At 39.8% G+C, this 13,824-nt stretch overlaps 1 protein-coding gene across 1 annotated transcript in view; it reads left to right on the forward strand.

Moving 5' to 3' along the window:
- Nucleotides 1-13,824, forward strand: part of tnfsf10l (TNF superfamily member 10, like) — a 59,144-nt gene that overhangs the window by 35,061 nt on the left and 10,259 nt on the right. The window lies entirely within an intron of this gene.

The raw sequence follows: 13,824 nt of genomic DNA on the forward strand, positions 1-13,824 counted from the left end.
AGTTTCATTTACTTTGAGATAAGTGTCTCCTCTTCTTTCACTCCCGTCTCCATCCTTTTAAAAAGTGATAACACTACAAAAGGGCAACGCACACAGGAGCCATAAGACTTGAGCAAAGCACTGGCGTCCATTGTTTTCTTTGTAAACCCATAAACCAGCAGTGCATTGACAGGCATCATTGACAAACAGCAACACACCAGAAAAACTGAAGTTTGACCACTGATGCTGCTCAAATTCAACACTCATGGTTACTTTTTCTGTCTGTATAACAAGTTTGGAGTGTGTTTCGTGCATCAGTTGGACAAACTGATTCTTTCAATAGGACGTCAACAGGACTCAGATTTATATTGATATCTGTGATTCTAGCCCTTGTATCTGATCAGAACCAAATATTGTGGTATTGCCCACCGTCAAACAAACATGTCAAAAGAAGGTCATCACACTCTCTGGTGATGAATGGATGAAGGGTGGCATGATGTGACCGTAACAATCACGATTATTTAGAGAGACGAACACTTGATTTTGCCCGAGGTTCATTTCGTGCCAATGAAACAAGTCGACGTCTGAGCAGAGACTCCTTATCTTATTCAGCTCTACAGTTGGCTATTGAAAAATAAATGTCAGTCACTGGCATGTTGTGTACTCATACACACACATTCAGGGAGGGGTGGAGGGCTGCAGTGTTGTTAGTGATTTCCAGCTGATAGACAAACACAAAAGACCCCGTGTCTGGCGTCGGCCACCCTGCCTCTTTGCATTCATCCCTCAGGCTAACTTCCTGTCCACTGACCCCCAAAGATCCTCCCCTACCTCCATCTTTACATCCCAACTCCTCCACTGTGATACTTAAGTTTGTTGAGTTTAATCTTAAATACAAAAGACAAGAAGCTTTGGTGCTGTCACGATATATGCATTAAATGCGAAAGTCCAGACTTTGGGGAATTTGCCCAAAGCAGGATTCATCCCATCACGTATTCACTGCAATATGTACAGCACATTTCCTGGGTATTTCCAAACTCATATAATGAAGCTCACTGTCAGAATTCCTGCAGCACCTGTTCAGCTGTAACTTGTACTGCTGCTTAAAGCCTGATGGGAATTTCCTTCACTTTCCAGCACTTCCTCTCCCACTAAAGAAGCTGCTTTGGTACAAGAATTGTAGAGATGGAAATGTACAGAAGGCAGGCATTACCTTGTTGTGAGATTTATTATTCTCTCAAGGTCTCATATTGGCTTTGACCCTTTGGACTTTATCTCACTGACCAGCCCTGCCAAACATTTGAAAGCTTTTCATTATTACACAACTGTTTGAGGATTCCGGTGCACGATCTTTTATCCAGAGGATAACACTCAGCCATTCAGCATTGAATGAACTAATGCGTTTACAGCTCCTGAACATTTGGTGTTTCTCTCTCTCTACATATAAGTTGCCATTTAAAATAACTTTCAAACTGCCCATGAACATGTTTAGCCAAAGAAAACCTGATCTTTTTGATACACAATAGATGTTATTCACATGTTCTCTATTATCCTGGGTCTGAATGATCGTCGGGATAAACAAAAGGAGGAGGAATGGGTTGTTTTTTTAAGAGACATTTCCAATCAAAAAAAGGTACCATTTCAAATGGGTTTAAACAAGGGATAATCAGAAATTAAGAAAATAAAAGGGTGCAGGGATAAAACAGTGGATAAACCATAACCAGAGTGAGGGCGGATAAATCAGTGAAAGAAAAAAAAAAAGAGTCCAGAAAAAAGTTTTTATTACTCTCGATGAAACATGACGATACATGTATGAGCAATAACAACATCGCCAGATTGCAACACATCAGCTCACACCTGCTAAAGGAAAACAACAGTGAACAAGACTTAGTATTATAGTGAACTATATGTCTTACACAATAGGAATGAGTGGGAAAAGTTTAGTTTTGACTTAGAAAAGCAAAACATTCTTGTAGATTTTATCTAACCTCCTCTGTCAGAGTATAAACTGCTTCACTATGGTGTGCAGTTACAAGTTAGCAGCTGATGGTACAGATTACAGTGAATTGTCCTGTTAGCTAACAAGCTAACTGACAGAGATTTTAACTCTGGAAGCCAATGACTATCGCTAGCATGTTGCTGGGTTTCTAGCAAGTTAGATAAATTTGTTTTATTACTTTCTGGTGTGACCGGGCTTTAAAACCTGAGTTGAACTCATTATAACTTATAAATGGGTCTGGGTTATATTCATGTGCTACTTTGGTGTCTTGTTTTATAGTATTTCATCAGTGGTTTTATCACCTCACTGCGGTGTCTTTCCACAGCGTCTTTGATTTAGTATACATGTATCCTCTAGATTAAAACAGACAGCACTGCTCTAATAAACCCTTATAAGGATGTCAGACCACATGGAAACACTGTCCAAGCCCCCAGCCTTCACATATTTGGACATTTTTGGAGCATTTACAGACCAAACATTGTTGTAACATCACAACTGGTAGGCTAGATTTGGCTCTTTGGCTTCCAGCCTCAGTTAAAAGCTCAACAGTTGGTCTATTAGGATAAACAGGCCCAACATTGTCTCTGTTCAAACATACTGTGGGCTGTGTGGCAACCTTGAAAATGTGACATTTTGGTCACATCTGATGAAGTCATGGTTTCATTACCACAATCAAGGATGTTTTTGTTGATTAGGTTTTACTGAGTTTCCTTCGAGGGGAGACTAAAAAGTCCCTACAGTGGACCCCCAGTTTCTGTGAATCCTTTAATTGTTGTGTTCACATCTAATATCATCTCCTCACCACACAGTCTCCTTGGCTTAAACTTTTATCTCTTTATTTATAGCCATTCCCTGGATGTGCACTGACTTCCTGGACTACAGTCTGTTTCTGCTGTCGGCATGAAAAATAAGTTGGAAAAGTTGGCATAAACACGACTGCGAGATAAAAGAATAAACACGTAACTCTTATGAAGTCATCACACTGTAAGCACAGAGTCCAAACCGGGCTGCGCATTTGATAAATGAGCTCGTTTTGACAGTCTAAACAATACGTGTTTGAGGCTCACCACCTTGCAAGTTTGGCAACACTCACCAGAGTAGTTTTTATATAAAATACATGTCACAAGGGCCTCGGTTATGTTACAGAATTTTCAAAGAAAGCTGTGGTCTTTAGAGATGATTTACTGTGAACCATGAACAGGCGAGTCTGGGCCAAACTGAATCTTAGCATTTGTTTTGACCTGCCAGGTAGAGCAGATGGTTGGGAGTTCTTGGACAAGACAAAATTTTGAAAGATATTGTACACATGAAACAGTGTTGGAACAATTTCATCTTGTACATTTGCCAGCTTCAAGCTGCAATAAAGAATCATGAATGTAACATGCAAGAACAAAGCTTAATCATCTCTGCACGCAAATCTAATTAATATTTAAATATAATGTATTACATATACCATTTCTACTTAAAAAATGCAGAAACTACAACTGAAACTAAAAAAAGCAAGTTCTCTACAAATACTGTACCACACATGTAGATTGAGAACAAAATTAACTTTAGCATAATATATCTATAATTCATTTACACACAAAGCCAGTTCTCCACTGAACCTGACATGTTGACATTTTTACAAGGTAAACTGTGATACAAATACAAAGCTCATACTTTTTCACAGGCAGTAATATGAGCCAGTGTTATCTCTGCACCGTAGGCCTGTGAGTGGTTTTGTTTTGTTTTGTGTCATACATCAGTCATGTAACGTTTGTCTGTCTTGTGGTGTGTCAGCACCAACTGACAAGGTCAAAGTCCTTGTTGAAACAATAAAAGTGATTGTGAGCAGAGATACAAGGATATAATGGAGGCCGGTCGCTGTGTTTACATGAGTTTTGCTGAGACAAGCACCGAGGATGGTCTTGTTTTTATGCTTCATCATGCAGCAAACACGATTGTTCCCATAACGCAGGATCTGGGAATTTGACAGTATTGTATATGTCTCAGTATTCTGATTAGATTTGGACATTAATTTATGAATGATTCAGTAAATGGACATTCGCAAACACAGATCAGAAGCATCAATCCTAAATTATATTTTAATGCCCAGTAGATGTTTATGCACTTAAATAAGAAAAATCAACAACACAAGTGACACTTGTCACTAACAAAATAAAATAATAATTATTAAAAATAATCAATTTGATTACACAGATTAATGTTCATAGTCAAATTAATTTGATGCAAGGGGTATTAACAGTGCAACCTAAAACATTTATTTTTTAATTATATTTTTGATTATAAGTATATTAGGGATATGATGGAAAACAAAGAAGTTATAACACAAAAATGCAAGCGACTGCTGAAGCTGCAAAACAACCCCGCCCCTGGCCTAGTTTCATACTGTTTAAAACCATGTTGTGAAAGAGATTAAGGGTGAGAGGCAAAGAGATAGAGACATACAGAGACGAGAAAGAGAGAGAATGAATGCAACACTCTGTAGAAATTGCTTGCTCGCCTACAGGTTTACAGTCGTTAATGCTTTTTTTTTGCAGAGGAACCAGTGAGAACAATACAAAAGCAACACAAGCAAACACATATAGGAAGGTAAATACACATGTGAAGTGAGGACTGACTCAATAAAGTGCAGTTTGTTTTGTATTAACATTGTGTTTTCAGTTGTAAAACTGTGCAGTGAGCGAGAGGAAGACAATCAAGCTAATAGGCCAAAGTCTCTCGTCTACAGCTTGAAACTGAACTCAAAACCCAATAAAGGGTGATATCAATCTCTTGTTTCTCATGAGTGCGAAGTAAACTGCTTCCTCAGCTGTACACAACATTTGTCTGGCAGGAAACTCCCACACCAAACAGGTCAGTTATCAGAGACTGGCATCGAGTCAGCCACTGGTGCGTTACCTGTCGTAAAACCTTTCCTCGCCTGCTTTTCAATGATAAACTGCTAATGAGCAACTTCTGTTTGGTCAAGGAGTAAATCACAGTCAGATGACTGTGCTGAACGCACACAGCAACTGGCACTATCGCTCCAAGTTAAATATATAAGATCCATATGCTTCAGGGTAATGAAGTACATCTTGTGTTTTACATTTGAGGCACTCAGCCAACTATGCTTTGCAGAGTTAAAATATGAAGTGAAGCAAGAGAGACAATTTGAATCTCTCATGTGATATATTGCTCTTCTGTTAATATTTTTATTACATTGTCATGTTTATACTGTTGTGTATATTTTTTATAACCATTTTTGCCCTTACTTGTATTGATGTCTTTCTAACTTTTTCAATCACTTATGCTGCTGCAACAATGTAAATTTCCCCATTGTGGGACTAATAAAGGATTATCTTACCTTATAACCAAAGCAGGTTTGTAACCTTGTGCCACACTGATGCAACAAATATTCTATTGCATTGTACCTCAGCTTATGAGAGAATTTTTTTTTTCCCCCCATCAGTCCAACGGATAATTCATGGTGATGACAAGTTGACTTTTTCTGGAGAAAAGATTATTAGTACAAGGTCTATTTAATGGAAACTTTCATTATGAAGAGATGTGACTGGAACTTTGAGAAATTTTCCACTATGTGTCTCTTGTGCAAGGTAATGTTTGCTAAACAGTTATTTAAAACATCAATAATGAACCTTTAACAATAATTAATTATTGATTTTTTTTAACTTAAACTTTATTAAGAAGTATCGAAGGTTTTAGGGTTTTCAGTCGTCAAAAGTTTGTGTGTCAAATGTATTAAATCAAGTTAGAAGCAAATAAAGCATGCAGTTAGGGTGGCCCTGGAGGTCAAAACACAACAACAACTGGAAAACTCAACAACAATTCAGGAAACAAAACAACAATTCACAAAAAACCCAAACTTTCTGAAATGTTTTGTTTACTGAAATATTGTTGTGCCCATTTTGGCGTAACAATTAATTGATTAATCTGACTAGAATGGTGCTCAGTAGAGCACATACCTCTGAGGCCAAAATGTTGAATAATGTCCTGTCTCACAAAGGAAGGAAAGTGATAAAAAGAATTCCTGGATCCACACCAAAATGTAATGGGTTTGTCCCTGGCCCATGCCTCACCCCTCGACCAAGTTTGGTGCAAATCAGTTCCTGGTGATAGCCCTATGTTGTACATGCTCTGGAGCCTTGCTGGACTCTAGATTAATACCGGAATATTGCTTTAAGGCCAAAGGAGACAGTGCTTCCTGAATCCGACACAACAAACTTTATCATTGCAGACATGTGCATGGAGAATTACCTGAAGTCAGATTTTCCACGGGGCTCACCCTGTCAGGCATCAATTATTGGTCTGGCTCGGGGGAGATTTTAGAAAGGAAAGAGATTGCGAAAAAGAAAAACAAGTCATTGTTTGACACGTCACCGAGTGGACAGATTGTTGACGCAGAGGTGTTTGGTTTAAACCAAACCAAATATGCAAAGAACCCTTCAAAACGGCCAACTGTAAAATTTTAATTTGAGATCTCATCACGCTGGAGTTGGTGGCAGTTTCCTAGAATGATGGATATCTTTCTGCTCTCTTTGACTAGGCCTCAACAGCAAAGCTAGTACTTGTTTACATTCCTTTTTCTCCAAATCTAGACACTAATCTGACTTTAAACAAAGTCTGAGTTACTTATTAATCATCGACCCAGCTTTAAGAGGCAAAACCATCCATTAGCCGCACAAACACACAGGTATTTCGTCTCTATCTTTGGTGCACACACACTCCACCGATTGCTGTGTTTATATTGCACTACACTTCTCCAAAATCACATCTACATGCACACCAAAAGTGGACAACAAACACACACACACTGAGGAATGAGCAGCCTCTTAGACCTGATTAGGGTTGATAAGAGTTTGTCGCCAAAGCTCAAAGGACTACACGCTGCTGACACACACACACACACACACACACACACAGTGCCAGTCCAGGCCTGTCGGGGTCGAGCAGCATATTAAAGTATTGGGTTGCAGCTACTGCTAATCTGCAGAAGAAACGCTCCTTCATGTGCATACTTGTCCCTCTTTCACTCCTCTTTTCCTCTATCAATCCTCTCTTTCAGTCCTCCTCCTGTACTTTGTTTCCATACTTGTTCACTGACTCTTGTCTTCTTGTGTTTTCCAAACTTTTTTTTTTAAATCCTCATTCCGCTTCTCTTGTTTCCCATAATTGTCCCATCATCTTTTCACCCCCTGGGTTTCTCTTTTTTCCCCACCACCAACTTCTGACTTTTGGCACTGCAGTCTCATTTACTCTGTGGGCTCACCTTTACCTTGTCAGTCAGCTGCTCAGCCCACCACTTTGGTTCAGACAGAAATATCTCACCAACTATAGAGTGGATTACAACTTGCACAGACATTCATTGTCCCCAGAGTATGAATCCTAGAGACTTTGGTGACCATGAGGTTCACATCTGTGGTTAGGAGTGAAATGTTTTGACAACTGTTTGATTGACACTGCCACTACAACTCTTATCTGGCTTTAAACAAAGTCTGAGTTACTTATTAATCATCGACCCAACTTTAAGAGGCAAAATTAGCCACACATTAGCCACACTTCATCTTTGGTGCACATGTACTCCACAGATTGCCGTGGTTTTACTGTGCTAGACTCCCCTGAACTCATTACACCTGCTCAACATCAGCCTGGGAATATTTGTTTTTAAACAGGTGAGCATTAGCAGCACCAAGCACAAAGGGAAATACACTATCGAGTTGCATTGTTGGAGGTGTAGGATCTAGCGTTTTGGAGCGCTTGGCCCAAAGTAGGTTCTAAAGGTTAGGTTATCCCAACCTCTACTGCTCCAATGTTTCTGATAATTCTTTCATAAATTAGTCTGTTTCAAGACTCCCAGCTTAACGAAAGTGTAAAACTACATTACTGGAGTGCACCTTAAAGGTAACACACCTGTGATGTCAGTATTTCGGGAGTGTGGTCACAACTGAAACAGGAGGCATGTGCTTGAAGTGGACCTGTGAAAAAAAGGTTTTCCTCCCACCTGTTAATCTTACTCTCTCTCTCTCCCCTTGTACAGTAACCTCCCTGTTTCCTTTTATTCATGCCTTCTTGGCCAGACATAGTATGACATGAAGAAATCAGACTATTTTTGTCTCTGTCTGTTGTTTTAAACGGGGTGAAAGAGGAGAGTTCAGGCTTTATCTGTTGTTGTTATTGCAGCTGGTAAAGGTTTCTGGACTGCCCCAAAGCCTACAGAAGCAAACATGCACACAACACTGAACGTACCCCGGTGTCAGTCAAGCCCACATCCACACACATTTGGTCACGCTTGATGTGAATGTGAACTCTGAGGCTTGTCACATCAGAGGCTACAGGCTGATTTACTGGAAACAAAAGCTGTGCCCTAAATGAGGACAGAAGTGTAGTCTTTCACAGTAAACCACCACGTGACCACCACTAAAACCCTCATCATTATGGGCAAAGACCACAAACACATAAACATGACTTACTTCCTGGTGGCAGAAATCAGTCCCAGAAGCCTTTTCTCCTCATGGAGCAGGAGGATGTGATTAACCCTCTGGCAAGGTCAGATGAAGCAATATTTAATGCTTTAAAAAGTTAATGACAGAGTGACAAAGTTCTGGCCCTTGCTTTATGGTTATGGTAAGACTATTAAGGTTTAGACTGATATTACATCAGGGTTTCATTTATGCAACAAAAAGCTTTTTTGTGAGAGTTTTTCTGCAGAAACATACTTGGCGTCACTGTGATACACCTGGACTCAACAGCATTTGCACCTAAAACTTTCCTTGTCCATTTAAAAGACTACAATAACAATGTTGAAATCAACAATAGATAACAGAAGTCTTTGTTGTAGACATCAAACTAGGGACGGAAGGTACGTCACTCCAAATCTATAATGCTTCCATATGAAAAAGGCATTCTGGCTTTATCATTTGTTCACTGACTATGCTTGCTGTTAGCACAAAGAGTTGCAGTAGTAGTGTTATCATTGGTCATCTTGTTGCCCCAAGGCATGCATGCCATGCAGTCCGGCTTGTGACCTTTGCCACCTTTCTCTCTTAAAGAGGAGGAATCCTTAAACACAAGGTTAACGCAAAACTTGATTTAGAAGTGAAATGATCCTTTCCTAGAGGAAAAAATCAGTTTTGCCACTATCTTATGGTTAGAGGAGTTTATTAATTGTACTGTGACTCAAGACAGTACTCGTTCTTACGTAACTTTTGGAGTGAGATATCTGACTCACTTGACAGAACATACATATGTCCCAACTGCCCAGGGATCCTATTATGGCCATCTGGACTGACCTAGAGGCCATGGCAGACTGGAATGAAGATATATCCTTTGTTGTAGCCAACTACTGAAAACTACTCACTTTAGCCAAGAAATAAGTAATAAAGACATATCTTTAGAAAAAAAAGAGCCCAGTATGAAACACATGACATTCAATTCTTACAAGAATCCACTCAGTGGGAACTTGGCAGAAAGATTTTGGAAGAGGAATCAAACATGACCTTAGATCAAAGCAGAAACTGGGTGTGTTGAGTAATTGCAGCTGTTAGACTTACTACTTGAGTTATTCTTATTTTTGTTGGCAGTTTTAGTATCATTGGTTATGCTTGTGTATTTTGCGATTTGTTTTTTTCTATTTTTATGCATAATACCGGAAAATATGGAGGACCAAAAACGATACAGATTGTTGGACGAGCAACAAATATTTTCTTCGTCATGGTTACAGAGTAATAATCACTGGTTAATTGCGATAGTGTTGGATCAGTAAAGCAGTACCAGTGAGTTGCCTTAACCAAATTTTAGTTTCATCATTGAGTTATGAGTCAAAACAACACCAGGTCTTAAAGGGTTTTCTACCCCTTGGATACTAGGTAGAGTACTATGTATTGACCCAACAACAATCAACATCTTATGATTTTAAAAAACTGTCTTTATATTGAACAGTGATCTCAGTGTATTAAGTTTGAAGAAGGGGCATAAGTTAATGGATTGGGTTGTGGGTTGATCGTCTTGGGAAGAGTTGGCAATTGAGAAGAGCTGCCCCCGGTCAAACTGGGGAAGCGAAATTTTGCAATGACCTGCTCTGATCAGTGATTGGTTAGATGTTGATTGTCAGTCATTGCCCTTGTCTCGTCTTCTCTAAAACTTACTCAAATGATTTGACATGTGGGTATTGCAAGCGATGATGTGGGGGGCCTCGCTGGTGACACAATGGCGCAAATAACTGTGCCGCACATGCGCATAAAATGAGGCCCTACACATCACGGGTTCTGCGTTTAGCGAAGGCCGACCCCGGGGAAGAGTCTAAGTCTTTTCGACAAACTCATTCATACATCCAAACATCTAACCTGAGAAGACATCATTTTGACGTCCAACAACAGAGTCATAAACCTATACAACCTATACTATAGGTCACCCCATAAAAACACCTGCACATGAAAGAGCTATCAGGGGAGCTAGTAAGCAAGTATTGCGTAAATCTGACAAACTCTTTTCAGGTTTCAGATTTCAGACACTAGCTGTGGTGGTAGTTGACATGTAACCACTCAGACTTCCACGTGGCTGGTCTGATATTGTTATGCTGCCCACTGCGTCATCCTTCGACTGCTCTACCAACCATCAGATTTCCCACTTTATTCTATCTTGATTTTCAGGCCACAGAGCCATTGCACCACTTTGACTCAAACAGAAACATCTAAACATTGATGATTGCCATGAAATTTTTGTGTAGACATTCATGTCCGCCTCCTCATGAATTGTAATAACATTTCTGATTCTTTCACTTTCCATCTAGCACTAACATCAGTTCCAGATTTTATGTGTGCGATATTTTGGATTGATGTTACCATTAGCCTCGGCTGCACATTTTATATTTTCACATACTAACACGCTTAAGAAAGACTGTTTGATAACACAAAATCTACTGTCGCTTGTGCTTTCTAGAGAAACAGTTAACAGACATATGAGAGAAACCTAAAACAGAATATTTATAAATAATTTAAGCCGTAATATCCTTTATTACAATAAAGACAACAAAACAGCCACATGTCTGTCTGAAACATTACAAAAGACCTGCATCAAGAGCTATGCGTGCTGAAACTTCCCAACATGAGACAAGTTTGACATTTAGTATAAACTTTACAATAGTTTTTCTTTTTCTTAAAGTGTAATCCAAAATAATCCAACTGAGGTCTTTCAGGTCAACATTTTATGGAGCTACATAGTAGAAATAACTGCTAAATTCTGATAAATGGAGTTAGAACATTATTGATTAATTAAGATTAATAAGGTTTATAAGTTTGGTTTTATCCAATACATACTGTTGTCATTAAAACTACTTTTAGGTAAAGCCCTTATTACCTGTTATTACCTATTGATGCTCGCTGTAATTAACCTTATCATTATAAGGGCAAAATAATGACTTCAAGATGCAATCATCCAAACAAGGCAGGGAGTGAAGAAGTACCTTATCACAGAAACCAAATGCAGAGCCAAAGGTAGACTGTCCACATAGTTGTAATTGTTGTGATATGATCACACCTGTTGACACATCTGCTGAGCTGAGTTGTTGTTGTTTCTCATTTTTTTTCCACGTGTACTTTCATCATGGCTTACACAATGACTTAATTTAGCAGTTACAGTTTAGTTTAATCCAATTTCATCTCATCTAAGTCTAATTCACAGCATCTCCTGGCTTCCTTAACTATTACATACATGGCTTTTTAATTTATTGTCTAATTTCAAGCAGGTTTGCCACCTTTTGTTCCAAATTAGTATCTAACTACATCTATTACGTTCTCAATACAAGCAATATGCAAACAGTAAGTAAGAAAACACTGTAAATGGACTGTAACTCTACGTGACAGTGGTGTGTACCTTTGAACACGCAGCTGACCAGAACTCTCTCAGGATGCCATGGAGAGCTTCCACCGCTGCGTGGAACATAAATTATGCATGTAGCCTCTACAGCTGATTTCCCTCTTAAGCCATCCAATAGTTTCCCATGTGAGCTTTTAGCCGTCAAAGAGAGCAGACATGCTGAACTCCTACATTGAAAACATGCTGTTGTTGAGTCACTTCTACAAGAGACCTGAAAGCTCAGTGTGGATCCATGCGCCTGAAAAATCCCCCCCGCCTTTCTTTCTTTTTTTTTGGTTTCTTCTTACTTTTCTTGTTCAGCTGCAGCAGGGTAGAAAGTCTGTTGGCAATTTTCTCTCTTTCTCTAAGTGTGTGTGGGGGTAATTTTCTGCTTTCGGGACTTGAGGAACGAGACGCAGAGAAAGGCACGCTACGCCTGCCGAGACGAGCTAGCGAGTCCTCGCTCTGTACTTTGCTTGTTTTGCATTCCCCCTTAGAGTATATAGGATATACACAAGTGTAGGGCCCCTGCTTGCATTCACACAGACACACACTTCTGCACACACACCGAACCCCAGAGCGATCACGTCCAATTTGCAGGTTGAACTGAGCGTTCGGTGCCGCAGAAATGGGCCCGGTGCCAAGAATAGCACCAAGATTTAAGCTGGATGACCATTAAAAACTGCAGTGAAATTAATCATATTCAGGATTTAGTGGCATTTCAGCAAATTAATCAGGGAGATTTATACCAGCAGGGGCTCGGGGACTTGCATCGGGGCACTTTAGACTGGCCACATCACTCGCAACAGGTGATTAAACCTGAGAAATTTTGGTTACAAAGGGAGCAGACATAGAAATGTAGAAAAAGAGAAGAAGGGGCACAATGAAGGAGGAACAGAGGAAAAAGTAAGAGGTTTACATGTAGAGAGAGACAGAGGGGAGAGGACTTAGTATAGAGATTTATGAACAGTGAGTGATAAAGAGACAAAGGTTAAAGTGGTGTGGAGTTGAAATGAAAGGATCAGAACTAAACAGCCAGGGAAGCAAAGATATATACGGAGATATGTATGGAAAAAAGGCGAAGTCTGAAGTTTGATTTACAAAGTGCAACAGTTGCACAGAAAGCATTAGTGTGTGAATGTGTGAGGAGAGTTACTGAGTGTGTGAGAGTGAGAAAATGCATCTGTGTCTACATATATGTCTATAAAGATCGTTTTCTCCATGGCCTGGCTGTATCTACATCTGGCCAAGATGAAACAGAGGCCGCTCGCTGGGAGCGAGGGATGACACAGACAAGCAGGAGAAATAAAACAGACAGGATGAAGATGAGATGTGTGCCATCAGGAGGAGAAGAAAAGAGCAGAACTTTATAGTTTATTATTGTGATGATGGAGGGAGGCAGGAGAGGACAGGAGAGAGCGAAGACGTAGCCTGTCTCCCGATTTCAAACACTTAACTTTATTCTGATGTTTGGAAAATTATGTAACATTTTCACACTGAAACGAGGCCAAAAAACGCCTACGTATGTCCTGAGAGTGGTGTTGACAGACACTGTTGTCCCACAGTGCAATGCATAACAGAAAGGGAAGAAGTACTGACAGCTGCAGTAAAGTGAAAAAAAGTTTTACGGCAAAAGCTCTTAACTTTATACCTTTACATTTAAAGGTGTAAGAAAATAAATACTCAAAAGGGGCAGCAGTGGCCTAAAGGTTAGAGAAACAAGACTGTGATTGTGAAGGTTACCAGGTCAATGGGGGGAGGAAAAGTGAAAAGGCAGCGCTTGTCTCTCCCTCATCAACACCACTATGGTGCCCTTGAGCAAGGCCCTTAACCTCAGCTACTCCAGTGAAGCTGCTGGTTGTACTGGGCAGCGTCCAGGTGTGAATGTGTATCACCTGGGGAGGGACTGTGATCAGGGTGTAGTTTCACCTCTCAGTGAAACTACTCAGACATTTATCAGCTTCTGTCTATGAGCTACAACATTAATTTCA

Source organism: Lates calcarifer, linkage group LG14, assembly GCF_001640805.2.
Source record: "Lates calcarifer isolate ASB-BC8 linkage group LG14, TLL_Latcal_v3, whole genome shotgun sequence".
In the NCBI taxonomy this organism is placed as follows: Eukaryota; Metazoa; Chordata; class Actinopteri; family Centropomidae; genus Lates; species Lates calcarifer.